Source organism: Liolophura sinensis, chromosome 8 (genome assembly GCF_032854445.1).
Source record: "Liolophura sinensis isolate JHLJ2023 chromosome 8, CUHK_Ljap_v2, whole genome shotgun sequence".
In the NCBI taxonomy this organism is placed as follows: Eukaryota; Metazoa; Mollusca; class Polyplacophora; order Chitonida; family Chitonidae; genus Liolophura; species Liolophura sinensis.
Window position 1 is genome coordinate 54,941,522 of NC_088302.1, and position 24,864 is coordinate 54,966,385.

Below are 24,864 nucleotides of genomic sequence, written 5' to 3' on the forward strand. Positions count from 1 at the left end.
GAAATAGTTGTAGGTGATGTTTGTCCGTTAGTTAAAGATGCAGAGTAGTTTGGATAAATATTGGCCTATACACCCCCCATGTATGCAGGTAAGCCGATACGCATACAACAGTTAGTCACATCATGGGAGTATATCGGGTGGCCATAAAACTGGGCCGTACTTTGATGCTGCATTGCTCCATTACCCTTTGATCAAACCCTTTCAAACTTCAGAAATTCAAATGGCATTATTTTGTTAATATACTGACCAATTTTCAAGGTCATAGCTTGAGTAGTCTTTATATGGTTGCTTGGCACACACAGCTTGCAGTAATGATTGCTTGTCACATATATCTTCCATCACTAACAATAGCTGGTCACATTGGTGTCCATGTCGATATTATCTATCACCTGGATCTGTGCATAGCTCATCGGCATGATGTTTCAGTAAAGCAGTACGTTTCTTATGGTAGTGACAAATCCGTACTTCTGTAGAATAACGATGATATATGACCGAAATGTACGGAGGGCTATACTACACTGTAAGAGGCAAATCATGAAAACTCGAAGACAGTATATGCCTTTGTTTGGTCACATTGTAATCGGAAAGGCGTGGACTCAAATATTAAAACACCCTGACGGAAGCATCACGTCTTGCATGAAAAGTATGGACCACGTGGTGATTCTTTTGTCTGCATTAATTATGCCTCGTTAGAACGTTCAACAGTTCAATTTAAAAGACAATAATTTAAGTGAACGTAAGCTGTTTGGTATGCTTGCCCCAGGATTAACGCAACATGAAACTGCAAGGCCCATGCATTGCCACAACACGATTGCTGCTCGTGCCCGACGTCACAGAAATTTTCAGAACGTCAGGGATCCTCTCCGTTCTGGTATGTCGGCGTGCAAACGCCTTTCAAGACGCACTACTAACGACCATGTGCGGCCTCTTGATTAAAAACAAGTTGCTCTTTCGCCTGAAAAAGAAACAATTACACATGCATTTAAATGTAAGAAAGAAATACGCTTAAATATACCCAGACACAGTTTCTTTGCTGAGTTAGTATACTTCTAAACAAAATGCTAGCCCATCAGGTCGGACCCAACATAGCACGTAGAGCCTGGCACATGTTCATACGTCGTCCAACCCCAGGCTCAACATGGTATGCTCCAACCATAATGCTGGCCGCCGTCGTATATGTGAAATATTCTTGAGTACGGCGTAAAACACCAATGAAATAAATAAATAGATATGTTGTCTTACAGGAAAATTTCACCTACAACTTGAACTTATCCTAATGTTCGATATGCACTGAATTACACCAGTCAACGGATGTCAAAGAAATGCCAAAATCTTCATCGGCTAACCCTCTTTCAAAACTAATCCTGCCATTGAAACTTGTGGATTGAGAAATCAAACCGACGTTCGCAGTGTAACATCGAACCACCGTCAAGGTAGGTAGGCCTATCTATATATGCCGATTGTCTGAAAGTACCCGATTACCTGTATATTTGAGGACAAAAAGGAGGCGAAACGAAATACTCAGTTTTAATTGTGTAAAAAAAAAATCCTCCAACGTTTGGTGAATAAGAGCAATTCCGAAGTTAAACTCTTTTCTGGGGCAAACATGTATACTTCATCCTGCAGAGAAACGCTGCCATTTGGTCTGAGGACGACTGACTAACAGCACACCCTTAAATTACTTTGCACTCCTGTAAACAGAGGAACAAGACAAAAAATAATCTCGCTGTTTCGAGGCACACTTTGGTATTTTTATTTCGATTCCCCATTTATGGGATAAACAGAATGTCCAATTCGTGACCTGTAGGCCTAGTATCAAATTTATTAAACTTCATCAAAAACCAGAGGTTCCAAACAAAAAAGAATTTATTCTTCATAGTTTGAATCTGTATTTAAGAACACATTTTAAAGACGCTATAAGTTTTATTGTTCAAGGGAAGATAATAGTGTGCATATAGTCTGTAACGGCATTGCTCGATGATCTCCCTTGAGTAGTCGTGAAATCGGTATATCTGCAGCGCCGTAGCTGATATTGTAGGGGTAAATGTTCAGATGTGACAGATGTGAAAAGCACAAGATTGTCGCTAAAGTACACAGATGGATATGCCTAGGGCAGTACATATAAATATAATTAAAATGCAAGGCTGCACTTGGGTTGTGCAGTAAGCAATCAGGCCTTGTAATAAATACGTATTCGTGTGAAAAATGAAATTCATTTTTTCATGTCGAATGCTTGAGGGCGCCATTCGTTACACACTCAGCGTGACAGAGACATTAAAGAAATGCAGATGATAGAGCAGTTATTTTACGGAATTGATATTTGGGTGTATCTTGCCGTATTTTGCCAAAGTAAACAGACTGTGGTATCGTACAGGCAGACTGACTTGTACAAGAAGTCATAAGTAATCTAGTTGTTATATCATGCGTTTGGGACATTGTGCGATAACCATATTAAAAAAAAACAAAAAAACAAAAAAAAAAAAAACAGTACGACTGGTTCTGCGGGAAGGTGGTTACAAACCCCTTGGACAGAAGTATTGGGTGTTCAAAACAAGTTCGGGTTTTTTGACAGCGGGCTTTGTGTCAAGCGGTTGATCATACATTTACCTGGCTAAGGGCGGATTCCCCACCCATAAACCTCACCTCCGCCTTATCAGGAAAATATTCCTGGGATATACAGATAGCACATATAAAGAAATAAATAATATACAAGGAGAGGGGTTCATTTATTTCCTTTCCTAACGAAGAAAACTTTATTCGATGCTATCGGGTCGTGCAACAACCTGCGGATGGTTGTGGGTTTCTCCTGGGCTCTTCCCGGTTTTCTCCGACCATAACGCTGGCCCCCGTCGTATAAGTGGAAAATATTCTTGAGTACGGCGTAAAACACCAATGAAATAAATAAATAAATTTATCGTGACTATCAAAATTAGAAAGGCTGAAATATAACTTCAGAGGCGTGTCTTGTGTAGACAGTTTGGCCGGTGTTGACATGGATTACATTTATTCGCTTGGCGTTCAACAATAATTTTCAACTACTCACTTAACGACCATCACTTTCATTAGTGGAGGAAACCAGAGTGCTTGGAGAAAGCCACCAGCCCTTGACTATTAACTGACGAACTTTCCACGTGTGACACACGGATTTTGACCTGAGGGATTACAGATTTTACGTTGTATAGTCGTGTAAGGCAAGTGATTTCACACAAACTACGTTCAGTGTATGTGTGATTTGGATTTTACATCGTATTTAACAAGTTTTGAGTCATATTACGAACAAGAGTATATGTATATGTAGGTGTGCGTACATATACTGTGTCTTCAACCTTGAAGTATCATGCGGACGACACAGAACATGACACCCAACCTAGTCACATTATGCTGTCACCGGGCTAACTGTTATGTATCCGACCTCGGATGATGGTCGATATGAAGGTAGGGACAATGGAGCCCAGGGCCTTATTCAGACTGCCATCTGTATTCATCTGCATACTCTCTAAGACAAAAGGGAACAGGTGACGTCAGACAAATCTGTCACGTGAAATCTCTTGCGTAATGAGCATTTAGTACATAGTAAGTGATTTAAGTACACAATATAATATGCAAACACAACACTAACTAGTGCAGTCCGCCAAGCGAGACAGCAACAAATACCAAGATTTTGATATGATCTGACTCAGGTTTGATCCCAGGTCTCCCGACTTCCAGGAGGACGCTCTAACCATCAGGTCACCGAAGCTGTAACAAACTACGTGTAAGACCAGCTAAGAGCGCTGTGGACCGCTTATTGCCAGCATTACCCCTAAAACGGTGAAGGTGGAAACAAGCCCCCTAGGGAGGTTAAAAAAAAAGACAGGCACAACAAGTAAAATATCCAAAGAGTTATTTTGGAAGAGTTGTGGAAGCACATCTAAACGGCCACGGCGAGTTTTTTCTTCAGGCGTGGTTGGTTACTGTATAAATCAACTTTTAATCTGTAATTCTTACTAGGCCTTTGGGTACGCCATTTTACAGACACCGGAAATACAATTTCGTGTCACCTGCACCTCACACTCTTTCGGCTAAACGGCAAAAAAGTGCTCGCACGTCAGCAGAAACAGCTGCGCTCTCGGGTTATAGAAATAACTCTCAGATGATATGTTAAAACTGGCACCTGCGAACTTCTTAATGTGCGCGATTTTGGTTACTTTGAACTGCGATATCGTTATTGCACATCACAAAAGTAAAAAGGTGCGCTTTTTAAATCGTATTGATGCATAGCGTTGGCTTTTTCTTTAAAGGGCAAGCTTCATTCAGTTTAGTATTATCCATCCCACCGCCGTATTAGTGAACTATTTTGGTTACAATAGGTACTACACGATCTGACCGGATCAAGGACCGATTCCACAAAGCTATTTCTGACTTAAGTCAAATTTTAAAACTTCTTCTCAATGCTTACTTCTTCGTACTGGACGTTGAAATTTTGACACTTTTCAAGACCACATTTCTGAGGTGGTCAGTCTTTTAAGTACTAGGTCCTAAAAATAATCTTTAAAATTGTATTTTAAATTTTGGCTTAACTTATACATGGCTTTGTAGAATCGGCCCCAGTACTAATTGACTTAAAGAATAAAACGGTCGAAAATACTTATATTGCACGAGTTTTTATTCAAAACATGATTGAACTACACTTCTTTCTACCACCATGAGTATGTATCCTCGTGCATTGGCTGCAATCGTAGCCACCTGTCGTTGATAATATTTCCGAACACAAAGATACTATCCAAACTCACACTTTCACCTGAGTTTCTGTGTTTATGATTATGTAGACTTACAGGTAAATCTAAATTGGATAAGAGTGCGATTTTTACAGGTGAAACTAAAACTAGTAATTGATTAAAATTGTAATATGTACAGATGAAACTGCAAATAGTGCCTGGTCAAGAGTGTATGCTGTGTACAGGTAAACCTAAAATTGGCATCCGGTTAACCGTTTATTTTGTACTGGTGAAATTAAAACTGACACCGGATTAACAGTGTATTTTGTGCAGGTGAAATTAAAACTGACACCTTATTAGCAGTGTATTTTGTACAGGTGAACGTTAATCTGGCATCTAGTTAAGAATCTAAATAGTTAATCGCTGGATATTAAAATTATAGGTTTTGCTCCGGTCTTACGTGGGAATGTTTCCCCCGGGCTCCTCCCATCATCTTAGTGGTCGTTGTGGAGTGAAATGAGATAAATAAATGAATAAAAAATATAGACATAGGGGGCCGATTTCTGAGCTGTTATCCCTTTTCTTCTTGAAAAATTCCAAAACTATTATGCATTAACCACATCTATTATAGGCTACTTAACTTACACACACTAACATTGGATTTTTATCCAAATGTATTTTCTATTCCTAAAGAGGGCAACATGAATCCGCATGATCAGATGCCTTACACCAAAACTGTGTTGTTCTTACATTATTGAAAACTTTCCGAGATGTCCGAAAAGTAATTAACAGTTACCTGTCTGGTGTACTGTCATGTCCATTGGAAATGTACAAGTCTTACCTGTCTGGTGTACAGTCAGGTCAATTGGAATGTTAAAGTCTTACCTGTCTGGTGTACAGTCAGGTCAATTGGAAATGTTAAAGTCTTACCTGTTTGGTTTACTGTCATGTCCATTGGAAATGTACAAGTCTTACCTGTCTGGTGTACTGTCATGTCCACTGGAAATGTTCAAGTCTGTGTCTCGTGTTCTTCTACAATGTATTTTTTTTCTTGCTGTAATGCGTTTACGTTTGTAAAACTTTGTAATGAGAAGATTTTTAACATCATCAGACTGAATAACAGCCAGTCCCCTTCCAATAAAGGTGCAGAAAGCGTGATATATTTAGAGCATGGATATCCGAAACGCAAAATCTCGGCACGAGTTAATGCCATTTTACTACATGTTTCACTTCTCTGCCAGACAGTTGGAACGGAGTCGAGATGTTTTACTATCATACGTCTGCTTACGGGGAGCGATTCTTCTCGGAAAATACTGTTTCTGTTATTGAAAATTAATATTAGGCAGACTTTATTACACACAGAGGTTTATGCGGCACTCACTGGATTAAATGAACCAGAGGTTTTATTTGTATCTTTGTATGTGATCACTTTTACCGCTTTTTTCCACTGCCCTAACCATGATCATGTGTGAAAGCGGAGACGTGGGGATTTGACACTGCGAAATGACCTTGTAAGGTGTTTGCGTTTTCTTAAAAATAATTTTAAAATTTGTTCAGATGACTTTTTTTTATATAGTTTTGTTGTTTGGTACCCACGAAAAAAGAATCTCATCTTAAAAGAGGCCAAAAAAGGAGACGTATCTATTAACGAATATGTCGTAATCACATGCATATGCGTAAGCAATACCGATACGGTCGCCATGGCAACCGCGTCGTAAAAAATCCAATAATTGTCGTCGAATACGTGTTTAGGTTAACCGTTGTCTCCAGTGTGCTATCATTGGGTTTTGGTTTTATCAACTGTACTCTTGGCATCATGCCATTCGTTATACACTTTATTTCGTTATAAGACGTCCAAGAGCTATAGCTTTGCTTTGTTAAAGGGACATACCGCCAACGTCGACAAAATTGTGTTGACATTTTAAAAGTCGTCTACATAAATTTGAGACTTCCAGATGTCTACTGATGCGTATCTGACTTTGAGTGAACAGTGGAATGTTCATTTTTATCCGGAAGTTTCCCTTTGACAATCAACTCACTCAACTCGCTGTATTTTGAAAAGGCTTACTTTTTAAGTCAGTTACCTACCCTTGTTGTCTAGGCGGCAGGCGATGTTCAGCGAACTTGAAATGTCAGACACGATATTGTGTTGTAATTATGCGACCCACCATGTCATTGCAGCTCTGCTGCACAAATCGTTGGGAATTACGAATATTTCATAAAACATTATCGATAGAAAGGAAGACTGTATTTAGTTTACTACAGACTTATAATTCGCTAACAATCTATCTGTGAGATCCACGAGCGAGAATTGTGAGAATCTTTGCGTCGCCATATTTGCATGTTTTGTCGTCGGGCGGACAGTTTAGACCAGTGACGGATTTCCTTATAATTCTATTAATTGATATATTTTGGAAAATATTGGCCCGGTAGGCTTAGGTAGGAGTCAAATGCAACTCATTTTTGTATTTAGCAGAAACAACACAAAAAATCTGAATTTCTTTCGCCGGAATGTCTCTTTAATTCATTTCTTAACAGACATGCCAGTCTGTTAGGGCAAAGCCGGTATAGGGAGCAGGTACCAGATCTCACTAAGCGAGAGTCAGTTTAGAGAGCGCCCAGTAGATCTGACTAAAGAGATCCAGTCAGCGACAGGCCAGTTTAGGGAGCGGCTATAAGATCTGACTAAAGAGATCCAGTCAGCGACAAGCCGGTTCAGGGAGCGGCTATTAGATCTGACTAAAGAGATCCAGTCAGCGACAGGCCAGTTTAGGGAGCGGCTATTAGATCTGACTAATGAGATTCGGTCAGCGACAAGCCGGTTCAGGGAGCGGCTATAAGATCTGACTAAAGAGATCCAGTCAGCGACAAGCCGGTTCAGGGAGCGGCTATTAGATCTGACTAAAGAGATCCAGTCAGCGACAGGCCAGTTTAGGGAGCGGCTACTAGATCTGACTAATGAGATTCGGTCAGCGACAGGCCGGTTCAGGGAGCGGCTACTAGATCGGGCCAATGAAGGTTGTGGTGCTTAACGGCATTAAATCGCCATGGACTTGGAAAATTCACGTGAAGGAATGGAATAGACGAAATCTATATTGAATTCAGCTGAATGTGTAAAGAGTGGTCGATGGTGTATATATCCAAGTACCCTGTAGGCATATATATTATTTTTAATACGAAATGGAATGAAGTATAGGGAACTAAAATTCAGCTTAATGGCATTTCCGCGTTGTGTCGTGTGAATTTGTGAATGTTGCGAAAAGTTTCAGCCAAGAGGGCTTTAGAGGATTTTGGTCTTCCTTGAAATGTCAAGAAAATATGCATGTATGTATGCTTGGGGTTTAACCTCGTACGTAACAATTTTTCAGTCATCTGATGACGAGGAGCCATTAGTTGTGTTTACATATATTGTGTCTTCTTGTGGCAGGGCGAGTCCATGTCATGTAAGTCCTGCTGTCACTGAAGTATCATGACGAAGACATCAGTAGTATAGAAAGGGTAGTTGATGTCGCATTGGGAGGAGGTGGGGGAGGAGGTGGAGTGAGGGTGTGTCGTTGAGTCCGTGCTCGAGGCGCTCCAACGGATCAATGAGCCCAGCTCCTTCAGCTCCTTTACGCGGGAGGTAACTTCTGTCAGCGGATCGTTGGGTTCGATGCTAACGCATTATACTAGGCCTGCCTTGCCTCACCCATGCCGGCGGGTCACTACATCCCATGGCAACGTGACGGGGAGAAGTTCGGTCCCTCCTGCTCCGCGACGCGTCTGGCTGAAAAATGGCTGGAATGGCAGTCGCATCAGCTGGGGACACCCATCCGCCACCGACTTAACCATACGCAGAAACAAGTCGATGATAGGCAACTCCCAGTAGACGGGTTTGCCCACATCGACGGACCTCCCACCGTCTTCCAGTTCCGCGGTTACTATTACCACTACCACAGCTGTCACCTGAATCACCCACGCCAGGGTGAGCTGCACTACAACGACCGGCGAGGGTTGACACCCCAAGGCTTGCCCCGGGAAGTGGACAACAACGAAGCGTACGTCCAGTCGAAGGGTTACGAGCTAAAATCCATACGAGAGTTCGAGTTTCTCGGCCTACGGAAAACGAACCCGGCCTTCTGCTCCTTCCTGTGGAAGCACGGCTTACTCCCGTCACAACAAGAGCCCAAGACGCTGGCTCAACTGCTGGAGGCTGTCGTCCAAGGCCATGTGTTTGGCTTCGTCGAATGCGACTTCCGCGTGCCGGACCATCTGAAAGCAGACTTTGCGGAATGTCCACCCATATTTAAAAAAACATCGATGTGAGCCAGGAGGACATAGACCCAACGGACTTCGCGCGGGTGAATGACATCATGCCCGGTTTCAGTTGAATGCTATTCGGGAGAATGATCGGCACGAAAATTCTGCTGGCCACTCTGTTCCTGCAATGGTACCTTGCTTACGTGTTGGTAGTGACCCGCGTCTACCTAGTGATGGAGTGCACGCCCGAGCGAGCCTTCCAAACATTTGCGGGCGCCGTCACCCAAGCACGGCGAGAAGGGGACGCTGAACCTTCCAAGGCTCTCATCGGGGAAACGATGAAGTTGTTGGGGGAATTCCGGCTATGGCAAAACAGTCACAAACCAAGACCGGCATGTGGATGTGAAAAGCTGTTACCTGACGAATACGCACAAGCTACTGGAGAGTGTACGGTGTCGTACCGCGACCAAATCGATGACGAAACTTTCGAGGTGGTGAGCAGCAAGAGGACGATTCGTTACAACCTACCATTGTAAATAGGATGTATGGTGTACCAGTATGCCAAACTCCGTACGTTAGTTTTACTATAATTTCATGACTCGTTTTTTTTATAAGTCTTACTGGCATTACTGCGAGATGGACACGGAGTCCGCGTACGTGGCCTCGTCTGACCCGGACTTGGAATCCTTGTTTAAACCTGAGCTGCGGGCGGTATACGAGGAGGAGCGGAACAAATGGTTACCTCGACGCGACCACCACGACTTTGATAAACGTACGCCGGGGCTCTTCAAAGTCGAGGGGACTGGTGACGCTATCTTCAGTTTGTGATCGAAGACATACTATTGCTATGGCTGGGAGTCGAACAGTAAAGACAAGCTCTCCTGCAAAGGCGTTAGGACGTTTTCCTCTCCGTGGTACGCAACCACCAAAGCGCCAGTGGTGTAAATCGAGGTATGCGTATGCGGGGAAACAACATGTATTCCTACACACAGCACAAAGACGCTTTCACTTCTTTTTATGGGAAGCGCAAAGTACTGCCGGGCGATGTGAGCACCACCTACATAAAAATCACTGTATGCCAGTGTCCTTTTCTCTTTATTTATTTTTATTTCATAACATGTCGAACAGGGAAAAACACAAAAATGAAAACATGGAAAGAACGTTATCACAGCTCACTAGCTGGTGGAGTGATAGAAAAAGGGGGGGGGGGCTGGACCCCAAACTCGCGGTCCGCCCAATCGAACACATAACAAAGTCGTTATCGTATGTCGTGCGCGACGTGTCCATAGGACAACCTCGAGTCCGCTGAGTTAAGTAATACACGCGATATTGTCCACAAACGGCCGTGTCAAGATTCTTTAGCCGCCGATCAGTCCACGCCCATTGGTGTGTCCTCTGCTTGACACAAACGGTGATATCGGTGTGGAGCGGTGGGAGTCAGGTGCGCGTAGGGTGGAGGTCCGCGGTACGAATCAAAGTGTTCTCCCCGGAGACGGGATGGGTCTGGGCACACGTCTACGTAGACGACTACCCAATGCTGTCCCTGGCGGAGGCATGTGTCGGTGTTGATGACGCAGGCCCAGGGTGTGTTGGTCACTTGGTGAGGGAGGTGGTCCCGAGCGTCGACTTCTCCCTGCCGTCCGACTGTAGCACACGTCGCAATTGCACCGTGTCCATGTTGTTTTTGTTTTTTTCAACTGGCGAAGGTACAGAGCGCGTTTCGGTTTTCGTCTGTTTCTATGATATTGTTGAATTTGGCGTAGCAGACTACGTTAATGGTTTCTGGCAGGGACCTGGCAAACCACATCTCCAGGCCCAAATCACCTTTCAGGACCAGGTTCAGTTGGTGATCGTCGTGGAGGTGTGGGGGGGGGGGGGGCAAGTAGAAACAAAACAGCGTGTTGCCTTCGGCGAACGCGGCGCGATGGATGGAGTTCCCCTCGTCGTGAAACACTTTCCCCGTGTTGGTAAAGAGGTTCATGTACGTTCTGACAAAATTTTCCGGTCTCAAAGCCGGGTGTCAGGGGCTTGGCAGGAATTTGACGTCCGCCGACATGCAAAGCGACGAAGTTTGTATAAAAGTGCTGGACATAAAACAGGTTTTTAGCGTAGCTCCCGTGGAAAACCGTGCTCCTCACCCATCCCACCACCAAACGTGTCGGTAAGCCGCCCAGAAATAGCTTCGGTTCGTTGTGGTCTTTGGTCACGGAGAAATACTTGGTCAGCAAGCGGCGGTTAGGGTACTTGGCAGGGGCCAACGCTTTCAAATGCATCAGTTGAACACCGCTAGTGACTTTGACTTTGCGCACAAAGATCAACACCTCTTCCAAATGCGCCCTTGACCGGGGTGAGACGGATACGGACGGTCAGCAGGTGACGCCGTTGCAGAAACATATCGTAGTGCAGACGCCCCAGCATGTCAACCGACCGACTTTGGGCCGTGAGCTGCAGCCGTTTGTCAAACCCCATATTGGTCTCATCCGCCTCGTCAAACCTCCCTGGGGTGTCGGTGAACCACAAGACGAGGAGAGCTGGGTGCTCTTGGCCTCTATGCCGTAAGACAACAACGTCTCCAAGTGAGCACGTTACGCGTACATGTTGTTGGAAACTGTGATGAGTTTGGGATACATCGACCTGTTGCCACAGCGAATGCAGCCACGGTTTAGTCGTACCTACACTCTTGCCGACCTCCACAACCTCTCCCTCCCCGTCGATGATTTTTCCCTTCACGTACAACATGGTGTTGGCGAAGTCCAAGTAAGTGTCACTGTCCGCGTTAGTAATGCGAAATTCCATGGGCCCCACGTCTCCTAGTCTGGTGATGGGACTGTAGGCATCCCAGCGACCTTCTCGAACGCTGGTCTTGGCAGGGGGGGGGGGGAATTGATTTGCACCGGCGCTTTTCCGGCCCAAAGGGCCGATGCGCGCCAAAACTTGGCGTCATTGAAAGTGCTTTTAACCTGGATAATATATAAAGGAAGAGTATATTATTTAGAACAAAAAAAAATTTCAATACTAGTGCTATGGACATTGTAGCTTGTAACATTTGTAGCATTATAGCTGACGAATTTTGGGCTTGATGACTAAAAGAAAAAAATCAGTGATTGTAAGGGATCATTATTCACTATGATGACCATTACTTAATGTAGTTATACAATCCATACTTACAGTACAAGAGGGGTAGGTACATGGGTTAAAGAGATTTTTGGGAAAGGTGGGCGTTAGAACACTCAAGATGTTATAACAAATACGGAACACAGAGTATAGTATAGGAAGAGCTGAACAGAATACATAGATAATACCTGGACAAAAACAGTAGAAGCGTCAGCTCGTATCAGTTCTGTATGGGTAAAAACGACAACAACCACTATAAAAGCGACAGATAGGCCGATCCAACCATGTTAACACTAAAAATATACCTTCATATAATTAATAATACTCAGGCAAATTATATTTATACAATCATATGAGTGTTATATTCTGTATACTACGGATTATTAAAAACGACGACATCTGCTAAGAAAATTGGCCAGGGCCTGGAAAGTCTTATTTCGGTTCGTTTTAGGATTTAAAACAGATGCTAAGGTAAAATGCCGAAGGCCAATGGAGCGTAAGTCCCGGTAAAGAACACGGCGAGCGTTAGAGTGCCGAGTACACGTAAATAAGAGATGAGCGATATCATCGTTAACTAGGCATATATCACATAACCCAGATGGGTGCAGATTCATTCTAAATAAATAGGTATTTGTAGACACATGTCCAGAAATAAGGCGAAAAACTAGCGTTTCATCTCGTCGGGAAAGTACTGATAATGGCGAATTTAACAAAACAGAACGATTATACTCGTGAAAAAACACGGCAGGGGATAAGATCCACAAATCAAAGTCATAACTGACCAAGGGCAACACTCGGCGTGGGGGAGAGCCATAGCGTTAGCTAAAAATATTTGGTGCGGAGCGTGGTTTTGTGCGTCGACGTTGGCGGGAGAGCGATCGTCTTCTGGGCCCAATGGGCAGGTGAGGACCAGTTGTAGCGGCGCGTCTATCTTGGTCCTGCGTGCAGGTGACGAGTGGGAGCGGTGCGTCGGACCTTCCGATTTATAGACACCCCTCTCGCCCCATTCATCTTACTCAGCATCCTGCGCTGGTCATATCCATCGGCTTTGGCCACCAGCTGTCTTCCTCCCTCCAGGGCTCGTTGTTTCCACGCCTGGCTCACCAGCACTCCCTCGTTCCACACGTCGTCCATAACTTTCAGTCCAGCACGTAACGCAGTTTTTCCCAACGCTCGCGCAGCAGGCTTTAACAAGGGCTGCGCTGTTTTGATGAAACGGTCGAGCAATCCGTGGCCTCGCTTTACAACTGCACCCCGAAACACAGGCAACCCACCTCTGCCAGCTTGTTTGGTGTAATAGTCGATGTAGGATCGGTACTTGGCAGGGTTGTCTACGCCGCACATTGCAAAGATAATGCGGGCCGCTGTCGAAAGTGAACTGTCAGCACCACTTCATCGCGTTCAAATGCGACGGGTTGGCCTGCATCACTCGAGAAATGCTTGCGCCGCACGTGTTGAAAGGTCTTGGAGATTTGTTGCCCGTATTTTCCTTTCGTGGTGACCAGCCGCAGCAGCGGCGCCAGCATGTCTCCCACCACACGCGGTGCGACAATGTCCGTGTACGCGTACAGCGTGGGTGTGGTGGCACCGATCCTCGGCACCGATATGCGGCAGATTCGCCCGCCCCATGAACCAATCGTGCAGTAAATTCCTGAGCTGCTTCAGACGCGGGCTAATACTGAGCCCCAGCTTTTTCCGCAGGGTGTATTTCCGGTGCACATCATCGAAACTGAACTTCAAATCACCGGCGTGAGCCTTCAGTAAAGGGATGTTTATGTAAGTTAGGCCCTTGGCGAGGTCTTTGGGTAATAGCGTACTGGCAATGTTGACTGATGTCTAGCGCGGTGCGTGTCCTCTTTGGAGTCTAAGACATACCACACTTCTTGGTCGAGCGCGTTGAGGGCTTTAACAGTACTGGGCACGGGGTGCGAGGACACGAGATACTGGGGTCATGGCCGCATGAGCGTATCTCAGAGCGGCGGCTCGATCAAGGCCATTTTCTTGGCGTGCTGCATTACCTCCCAGCTATGCTCTTAATGCGGTTAGGAGGGAGCCGAGCCGCGCTCCAATGAGACCACCGCGTTGAACAATCCGTCCTTTCCTATGCAGCTGAACATTTTTCTTGACCAAGATGCGAAGACCCGTCTTTTGCCGCTGTAACTTCTTCTGCGCCGGTGATAGTGGAACGTTTCCATTTAACACATTCTTGGCACATTCACACAAACACCGAAGCAAACCCGGATTACCAGCAGGGACATCAAGGGGCCGTAACGTTGAAGCCAGCGTGACATTGTGGGTGGCTGACGTGGAAACAACTGATTCGGCAGATCGTGCATACGAAGTTTTATGACTTGGGCAGGTAAGCGTGCTGAATCTCCCCGGGGAAGATGTGGATGAGAAGTGGTAGCTGATCGGGTGTGGCTTGCTTGAAATCCACCAGCAAATACCCGCGAGGTTCGGCGGTGGCATCCTCAAACGCCTCGCGCACGTACTGCGTCCCTGGAGCCATCTGTTTAGTGATCATAGTAATTTGAGACGCGTCTCGCGGGTTTTTGAACAACACCAAGTAGTGTGCGTTCAGACTGATGGTGCGATGATCTTTGGTTTTATTGAAGGTCTGCCAGATGTACACCACGCTGATATTGCGGTGGTGGCTGCTTTTTGTAGAGTTTTGTCACGCGTTCGTCCGGTTCGGCCATCAAATCGTCGATGACCACTAATGTCCGCTCCTCCAGGTCGAATGCTGACGGGCCGGGCACACCTTCTTTAAACTGAACGTTGGGTAACGCGGTGTAGAACGGCTGCCACTTCCCGTGACACCAGACGAAGCGTTGCGGAGGTGGGTAAATGAGAGCTTGAGCGTGCTCCACCGTTTCACAAACACGGACTTTCCACACCCTGTCGTTCCGCTGACGATGCAGGTAAACGGATCCTCACATCGAGTATCCTTACACGGAGAAGCTGGGAGAGTCAGTTCTGCTGGTCGTATGGGTGAAGGTGAGGTACAGTGTGGGAGATCGCTGCGGTCACCGCCGTTGCCGCCGCCGTCACCGCGGGCGGAGTGGGCGAGGTAGACGGACTGCTTCTGGCGCTGCTGCTGCCGCGCCGCGCCGTGTTGAGTGAAGAATAGACTGGTGTGGAAACGGTGATTAGTACCGAAGTGATCTTAGGGAGCGATGGTCGCTGACGCCGGTGGAGTTGGGGTGAACTGGGAAATCATGTAAACTTCAACCGGGAGTGATGGGTAGGTCCGTGGACGCGTCCTGCTCGGCGGTAAACGCCGTGGTGGGTTGCGGGGTGGAGGTCAGGTTCTCGCGCGGGACAGTGCTGTCAAACCGACTCTCGATGTCACTCGGCGACGGCGGTGGTGATGGTGGTGGCGGAGGAGGAGAAGGCTTCCCGGACTAACAGAGGAGCGTCATGTTCAATTGCCCTTGTAGATATTGAATGGTCGCAAACCTTGTACCCTCTGATCGATCCCTTGAGGTAGGTCGATAGGGAGTGACAGTCACCCCCGTCATCCTCGGGGTTAAATAGGTTTGACTTCCGTGGCACCCAAGAATTAAAGCTGGGTAGATAGCCGACGATCTTCACCCAAAAGTACAGTTTTCCTCGGCGATGTTCCCATTTTAGGATCTTCTCCACCTGATAAAACTTGTTTGTAAAGGTTGTCGTTGTTCTCTTTTGCAAACGCTGCCATGTGGACCACGCCCGCCTGCCACTGACGGTCTATAAACCCAACCACAACTCCGTTACGAGGGTAGCGGCTGTCGACTGGGACTTTGCAGCGTGTACGTGCCCTGCTGGGCCGGGTAAGCTGACACGCGGGCCCCACTCACTTTGAGTCCATGTTACCGGGTTGCCTTGAGCAAGGGCTGAACGCCGCTGTAAGCCGCTGGACTGTCGGGGTCGTAGTACAATGCATGGAGAGCGGTATCGACCGGGTCTGGGTCTCTGCCCACGAACGCTCTCTGACCCTGCTTCCGTCTTCGCCGCCGCCCCTGCTACAGATGACGAAGTGGCTGGCGGCCGGTGCAAGGTATAGTCCAGTGTCGTCGCTGTGTCCATGTATAGTGAGTGAACCTATCCCAGACGGCGGATCTACATTATTCAGTGTACATGCATTTAACAGTCAACAAAATTCAGGTGCCAAGACCGACTGCGTGATTACCCATGGGTCAGATTGGGCGCAAAGGATCTGAACGAGCTGCTGAGCCCCAACATACCAAGACCGCGTGGTTGTTCATGGATTCGTCACGCATTATCAGGCGCCAAGACTGCGTGGTGACCCATGGGTCCATTTTGGCGCGAAGGAGCTTAAGGAGCTCCGCTCAATGTCCATTGAGCGTGGACTCAACGACACACCTCAGGCGACCAGACCACGTGTTCACCCATGGGTTCGTTTGGGCGCCAAGGAGGTGCATTCATTGGTCCGTTGGCGGTCCTCGCTCGTGTGACGTCACGCGACACACCTCCCTCTCCCCCTGCCCTTCGCTCATTGCCTCGCAAGCGCAGCGCGAAGGTCAACGAAATTCAGGCGCCAAGACCGCGTGCTCACCCATGGGTCCGTTTGGGCGCGAAGAAGATGAAGAATCTGCGCTCATTGGCTCGTCACCTGCCTCTCTTACAGGGCGGACTCAACGACACACCTACATCGCTCATTGACGCGCGTAACGTCAAACGTCGCTCTGAGCGCGGACTCAACGACACACCACGGGTCACGCGTGACATCACGCGCATGCGCCTCGCACCTGCTTCTCCCCAACCATCACCCATTGGTCAGTTTTGGCGCAAATGGAGTTCACTCATTGGTCAATTTTGGCACGAAATGGAGTTGAAGCTACTCTCGCGCGTGACGTCACGTGACGTCAAGGAGCTGCGCTCATTGGTCCTTTGGCACGCCTCGCGTGACGTGTGGTCACGCGCATGAGCCTCGCCTATGAGAGCGCGGACTCAACGACACACCCTCACTCTACCTCCACCCCCACCTCCACCCCAATGCAGCATCAAATGCCAATTATATACTACTGACACCAAATGTGACACCAGTCACATTATACTGACACCCGGCCAACCAATCATGTTTCCTTGCTGTAACCTCTCAGTGCTGAGCGCCAAACGAGGCAGCAGCAAGTACCACTTTTAAAGTCTTTGGTGTGACCCCACCCGGTTTTAATCTTCAGGATTTCCCGACCTCGAAGCGAACGCTCAAAGAAGAAAATATGAGCCGCAGTTTGAAGGAGTTGGTGATTAAATTAGTGATGTTCTAAAATTTGATAAAACCTACTAACTTAAGAAAGATTACATATTCGGCTATAATACGATGTAAAATTCCTACAATTTATTTTACTTTAAATGTACCCGAAAGTAAAGCTCAGTTTGCCTGGGAAAATGTCTCGTTAAAATGCCAAAAATTTTCCGGTGATAAAATAAGAAAAAGTGAATCTTAAAACGAGAAACATGTAAGAGTTCCGTATGTATATCATTTACGGCGTGAAACAAGAATTGTTAGATGGTTGTAAAAAAAATTTTAACACGTTTCTTTTCATCAGTACTTTTCCACAATAGTGCATGATATCGAAAACTTTGTCTTATCGATCGGTGCTTTGTGCCGTTGCACCGTTTTCTGATCAGTTTCCTCATTTGTCCTGAACTGGATTAAATTTCCCTCACACGCACACACACCTAATGACCCTTCGTTGTCATATGACTGAAAAATTGCTAAGTACTACGTAAGAGCCCAACCATTTATTCTTTCATGGAGGAAAGCATCACTTGTCAACATGGGGACAGAAAGCAGGGTGGGATTAAAATGTACTTTGGTAGCTGTTTAATTGTACATCACAGAAACATCAGCAGACCCTCAACCCATGTTAAACAACACGGCTTGCTACTTTAAAGCTGATTTATTTCTTAATTTTCCTAATTTTATTTTGCATTGCATGGATTCTGAATAAGGAATAATCAGTTGTGAAAACTTATGAATGTTCATTGAGTTGGTGGGTCAATGTCGACTTAGATGAGAGATCGATGAAGCACCTTAAGGATAAAAAAGTTGTTTAGGTTATTGATCAGTTGGGTTCGTACTGGGATAGTTCTGTAGGTCGCTCACTGATTGTCCAGGAAACTTTAACGAAAGGTGACAAAACAAAGTTGGCTGGAAGTTTGGGTAGCGATCAGATCGTTGGTCAAAGAAAGCCATATTTTATATGCATATGTATTAGTTGATCGACAGTTATCTGAAAATAAACCTGTGTAAATCGTCGTTCATATCAGCTCCAGAAGGCACAAGTCATTATGGAAATGTTCATCCGAGCATGGATACTGAAATTTATGGTGACGCTCCACATTCTGGCCCGGATACCTCCGCTTTATCCACTAGACTATTGCTTTAATAACTTTTCTTCCCCATTCTTTATTTCACTGGCCGTGGACTAGAGACACGTATTACCATATCTTTATTTCGTATGGAGTATATGCGTGGAGGAGCTTACCAATATCACGCTACTTTCACATTGTGGGTTGACATTCATATACGTATCTTGCCTCCTCTGACAAAGAATCCTGAAGCTTCTGTTGTTAAGTAGGCCGATCTTCCGAGTACAGATTATTGCGTGCAGCATTTTTGAAATGGCAGTTTGTCCAGATTCGCTCAGTAATGTTTTGTGGTGCGAGCTGTGAAGGAAACACTTTGTGTGCCGAGGAACATTCTCCAGGTGGAGCACTTAGGCAAGATTAAGAAAGACCCGTATCACTTTGTTCTCCTCAATAGCCAATGCGCTGGGGTAATGGTTGGATTGTCTATTCAGGGCCGATAATTCGATGACCATTATCAACAAGTTTGAGCTCAAGATTCCGCCACCAGTTTTACACCTATTGTGCACACTTTCTTTTGCAGCCAAAGTTTCCATGATCTTATACCTAACTTAATCGATGTCTTTGGTTTGTTTGGGTAACACTCTGTCAATGATGTGTCGAGGACACATTAAAATTAGGTAAGGGTTTACTGATGGAAATTTTCCTTTTCAGTAGCCTATTTTTCACCCAACACAAAATACTCTGCAAGGAATAGACATCAAACCATCAGCATACAGGCAAACACCCAAACGATATATAGGTGCAAAAATTGGAAAAAAATCCCAGAGTTTCACTGTCTATAGGACGCCAGAGTAAATGGCACGCGCTACACTAAACGCACACTTTCATGTAGGTTATAATCGTGTTGTCACGAGGTGAGTACTCCATCTTAAACTGTTATTCTCGTCAAACGTAGACCGTAAACAACCAGATAATTCCAACATCGTTTGTTGACACGTGCTCACATCACACTATTAGTGATTGATTTTCTATATCACTGCTATTTCAGAAACCTTTATCGTTATGAGGGCGTTAGGAGGATTGCATACGATCGATAAGCCCCTAATCAGCTCCTAATCATGTATGCATGTCGATAAATCCGGTGATCTTCTCGATGATGGTTCATGGCCACTTGTAATCTGATCTGTTGTCAACCACCTCCCTCAGCGTATTCGTATATATACATTTATCTCGTTCATGTGGCCAACTGTTGGCGCCACCATTAAAAGTTGCATGTATGTATTGTATTTCTTGGGGTTTAACGTCGTACTTTTCAGTCATATGATGACAAGGAGTCATTAGGTGTGTGTACAAATACCGTGTCTTCTTGAGGCAGAGCGAGTCCATGCCGCCAAAGTGCTGCCGCCAATGAAGTATCATGCCGAATACATCACATATGACACCGTCCCAGTCACATTACACTGACACCAGGCCAACCACTCCCACTTAAATGTTCTAACCTTTCAGTGCTGAGCCCCAAACGATGCAGTAACAAATGCCATTTTTGAAGTATTTGGTATGAGCCGGGTTTGATCCATGAGGCCGTTTTCATGAAGCTGAGTTAGCTAAGTTGGCCCTTAACTACCATGACGGAGTATGTTGTAGAGATATAAAGTGCACCTAGCTTAGGGTAACTTAACATTAAATATGCTTCATGAAACCGGCCCCTGATTCCATAATCAATAGTCTTCCAACAGCAGGACAAAGTGTTAATTATTGCTCAAATCATGCATAGATGTCATAATGAATCGAAGCTTTGGGGCGTATCTTCCGACAATACAATTCTAATGTAATTCTTTATATATACATCTATTTATGTTTACACGTAAAATGCCGTTCAGGGAGAGGGCCTTGTAGTGGTTAGAGGCTGCTGCTTTTTAATAGCTAGAGCCAATCCGGTCTTGAACAGGGAATTTGTTAATTCGTCGCTCCCAATGCTTCTGGGCGACAATACGCGATAGACAACGTTTGATTTGGGAGTCTAACTTTCGTTGAAGATCGTTCGTCCTCCCTCACTTTGTTGAGAATATCTGTATGTCGCTTTTCGGTATTTCTTCTAGTAATGTTAAGGTAAGCCACAAGTTTTTCATCATATATCAAAATCCATTGAATATAAATGAAACAGACAGGATATAAATGTTTGTCCATCGGACGGAACGTTGTAAAGTGTCTAGCTAAAATTGTTGCATTTGGCTGTAAATTTTTAATCGAGTTTTGTGTTATACACATCCCGTTATTAAACCCTTTCCCCTCTTCCCCTTACACACTCAAACTTCTGCCTGAAACACTAAATGACAATGTTGATTAAATTCTATTCAACACCGAATGTCGCTACAACAGGCAATCATACAACTGTGTTTATTTTTTTCACACAACTAGTAATCCTCATGGGATTATAGGATTTTTTGCAAGAAAATAAAAATAAGTTACAGTCAACAAGACCAATAAATCGACGAAAACACACACTGGTACGGACAGGTAAACTTGTTAAATCTGAGACAAAGAATAGCCTTGGTAAACAAGATTGACCAACATTTAACCCGCTTGATGTGCAGTACATTGCTTTAACCACCGTTAGCGTCACAGTATCACGTTAACTGGTTAAAGTGATTTTACAGTGTTTACCTTTAACCCTGTTCCGTGGCGGAGTAATGCAATTATATGTAGTGGCGGATTCCTGGCAGGATGGACTGAAAAAGAACTTGTGGGGGAGGACGAACGCGCGATTAGAGAGACAAGAATAATGTCCCCCTCCGCGTAATCACTTCCGGGAGACTGATCACTCACAACAGTTGGAGAGAGACAGTCCAAAAAAACCCTTAATACATTTAGCGAAAAAAGTGCCGGTCGTGTTGAGTACACGATTCGTCAGTTCTGTGCTATGGTAACCCTAAACCCAATTAAGTCAACTCGGTGCTGCCAAGAAATAATGAAAGTATCTTGTATAACCTATCCCAGCGAAAATTTATTATTGTCAGCTATTCTCAGATCATTTTTCACTTAGTTAGGACACACGCGTAAGAGTCTTAAAGGAAGAGCGATGCTGTGACATCATTTAAATTAGTGATCATGTGACCCGAAATACCATGACTCGCTGGTCGTGGGTGTGTTTGAAATGGAGTTAAGTTAATCGCAGATGATATTTAAAGGAGCCATCTTGATGGCACGTACACATGTTGTATTGTATTCGATTTTATTTGCCCTGATCGATTTTTTAAAATATAGTCGGTATGGCCTCTTTGACTATTCTTAAGCAGAAAACTCTTAAATTAATATGCTTTGTGCGAATGATTTTAATTTATCACATCCGAACATTCTCCTATAAATAGAAGAATAAAACTAATTCACTACAAATATATGTTATGTGATATTAAGAAAAATCCAGTACATCTGAATGATTATTAATCATATAAATATATGTATCTATGTATGCTTGGGGTTTAACGTCATACTTCAAAATTTTCAGTCATATGACGGCGAGAAGTCATTAGATGTGTGTACATATACAATGGCTTCTTAAGGCAAGGTGAGTCCATTCCGCCAAAATGCTGCCGCTACTGAAGTATCATGCCGAAGACACCATAATTGACACCCCATCCAGTATTATTTTTAAATGATGGCTTTTTCAGTTGTTGAATACTTTGTTATGTATAATACTCGAGAGGTGACATTTCGCATGGATAGAGCGAAAATAAAAACAGGTGCTTACTTTACGTGTACAATGTAGGAATACATGCGCGTGGTGGTTTAGGGGGCCAGAAGAGGCTAGTCAGAAATGAAGCCTGGGCAGAAATGCAGACAGCCCTATCTCGATTGGATAATTGGAAAAAACTAACAAGATTTCTCAGGAATGTATCATGACAATTTGACGGTAACCTAATCCATTATATTGGGCCATCTTGGAAATCAGTTTACGCAAGGTCAGGCAGGGTAATTGATAGAGTCACCTCGACGCGAACACGGCAGGGAGATGCGGCAATTATGAAGTGTAATCCAACTTGATTAAAATCGCAACAAGGGGATATTTTTTCAATATCATGAAGAAAAATATTAAATCTGGTTAAGGTGAAGTATTTTTTGTTTTGTTATGGGTAATGGGTGTTATTATCCAGTGGCACATATGTAGGGGGTTTTATCTCAGCTGCTGTGTCATCCAATTTACGAGAAAGGTGATAACAAAATTATTGAGTACTTTGCTCTCTTAACGAGATGCTACATCTAAAGCTTGTGTTTTGCTGATTTAGTTTAGGTTATAACATCGATACTGTGCGTGGTTAAGGTATGTCTCTGGTTTGGGGAAAAGCCGACTAACTGTACATTGCTGGATGAGATAGTACGAGGCGCGAAGCGTGGACGACTTTGTTCTCCAGCAATGTACAGTCACTCGGCTTTTCTGCCACCTGACCGACAGCATTAATGTTGCATAATAACCTGGTTAAGGTGTTGTCGTGCATGGTTAAGGTGTCGTCCTAGTCGATTAAGATTTTATCCCCCTGCCTAAAGTGTCGCTATATTATTGGTTAAGGTGTCGTCCTCCTCGATTAAGATTTTATCCCCCTGCCTAAAGTGTCGCTATATTATTGGTTAAGGTGTCGTCCTCCCGATTAAGATTTTATCCTCCCTGCCTAAGGTGTCGCTAAATCAGTGGTTAAGGTGTCGACCTCTCTGCACGGTTAAAGTGCAGTTCTGAGTGGATAAAGTGTCGTTTTAACTGGTTGAGTTGTCTCTCGCGATGATTAAAGTGAATAAAGTGCCCTGCAGTCGCTCTTGCTAATTAAGGTGTCCCTCCCCTGTAGCTAACTGGTTGTGGTTTCGCCCTCCATGGTTAATATGTCGTATACCCGATTAAGATGTCGCTCTTCATAGTAACGTTATGGCCTCGCTCTCTCTGGTTAATCTATTGCCATACGCTGTTTAAGGTTTCGCTCTCCCTGCTTAGTTTGTCGATCTCCCTGTTAAAGGTGTTGCTCTCCTAGGTTAACGTATCACTTTCAATGGTAAAGGTGTTGCCATTACTGGTTAAGGTTTTACACCCCCTGGGTAAGGTAACGCTCTCCCTTGTTAGAGTGTCACTCTCCCATGTTCAGGTTTTAAAGTTTTGTCCTCCCTGGTTACGGTTTTGTTCTCCCTGGTTACGATTTTGTCCTCTCTGGTTAAGGTTTTACTCTCTCTGGGTAAGGCATCACTTTCCTTCCTTAAGGCATCGCTCACCTTGGTCAAAGTGTTGCTCTCCCTGGTTAGGTTAAAACGCCTTCCACGATTAAGGTGTCGCTATTCTACATTAACGCTTCGCTCTACCTGATTACATTGAAGTGCCTTCTCTCTGTTTAACTATGTCGCTCTCCATGGATTAGAGGTCGTTCTCCCTAGGCAAAATGTCGCGCTATGTGGTAAAGTTATAGCGGTCACTGGTTAAGATATCTCTCCCTGAATTAGTTAAAATGCCTTCACCCCGATTAAGATACCTGTATCACACTTCCTGGTTAAGGCGTCGCACTTCCTGGTAAAGGGGTTTCCCTGGATATGACCTTAATATTTTTTCAACTTTAGAAATTATAATGTCATTACCAACATTTTCTTGTTGCAACTTACTCATTCATGAGCTTACGGTTAAACGGGATATGGGTATTTGAAAGCGTTGCACTCACAAATAGTGCAGCATGTCTGTGATCTTATTCAACTTATCATTTCTTAGTACGCATCTAAGAAAGAAAAAAAATATCCATCCACTTTCTTGCAAAACGATCACTTTGAAGATGTCGTCTTTGAAAAATGGCCTGCACCTATCTTATCGAAAACCATTACTGTGATTGAGGATTTTATGTGAAGAATGACGTGAATAAATTGGTATTCTCCTGATTGGATGCATTCTGCACAATGTGGATGACTTTGGGATATTTATGTAATGCAAGAGATTTCCGAATGTTTTCATGCATATTCATCATATTTTTGGACAGGAAGACATATCTCACCACACACTTAAATGTTCTGGTTCTGCAAGAGGTCCGTCACAGTGGATATAACATTGCCATGAGGACTGATTTATACATGAAGTCAGCCCATTCCCTTGTGGCTCCTATTAGATTGTTAAAAGCCAGGCGAATGCTCGGGATTTTTTGTTGTGTCATATTTTCTTGACAATTTCAGAGCTCCAGATGGCAGAGTTTGTAAGGCCACTGGAGTCGCTAACCCTAACGTGACGCATTAGAAACCCGGTTTTCTCTGCATCATCAACAATTATACAATGCTCTCAGGTATATAGGTGCCAGAAAAATCTTTCTGTCTCTTCAATCCTATAGAGCAGACCAAACATCGGATTTTCTCGTGTTCTGGCGCATTCGCATATAACCAAGAGCCAGACGGTGAGTGATGACCATTTAACAGTGATAATTCACATTATATTACATTAGAATGTACGATAACGGTCACCTGTAAAGTAAATCCTCAAAGCAAGCAT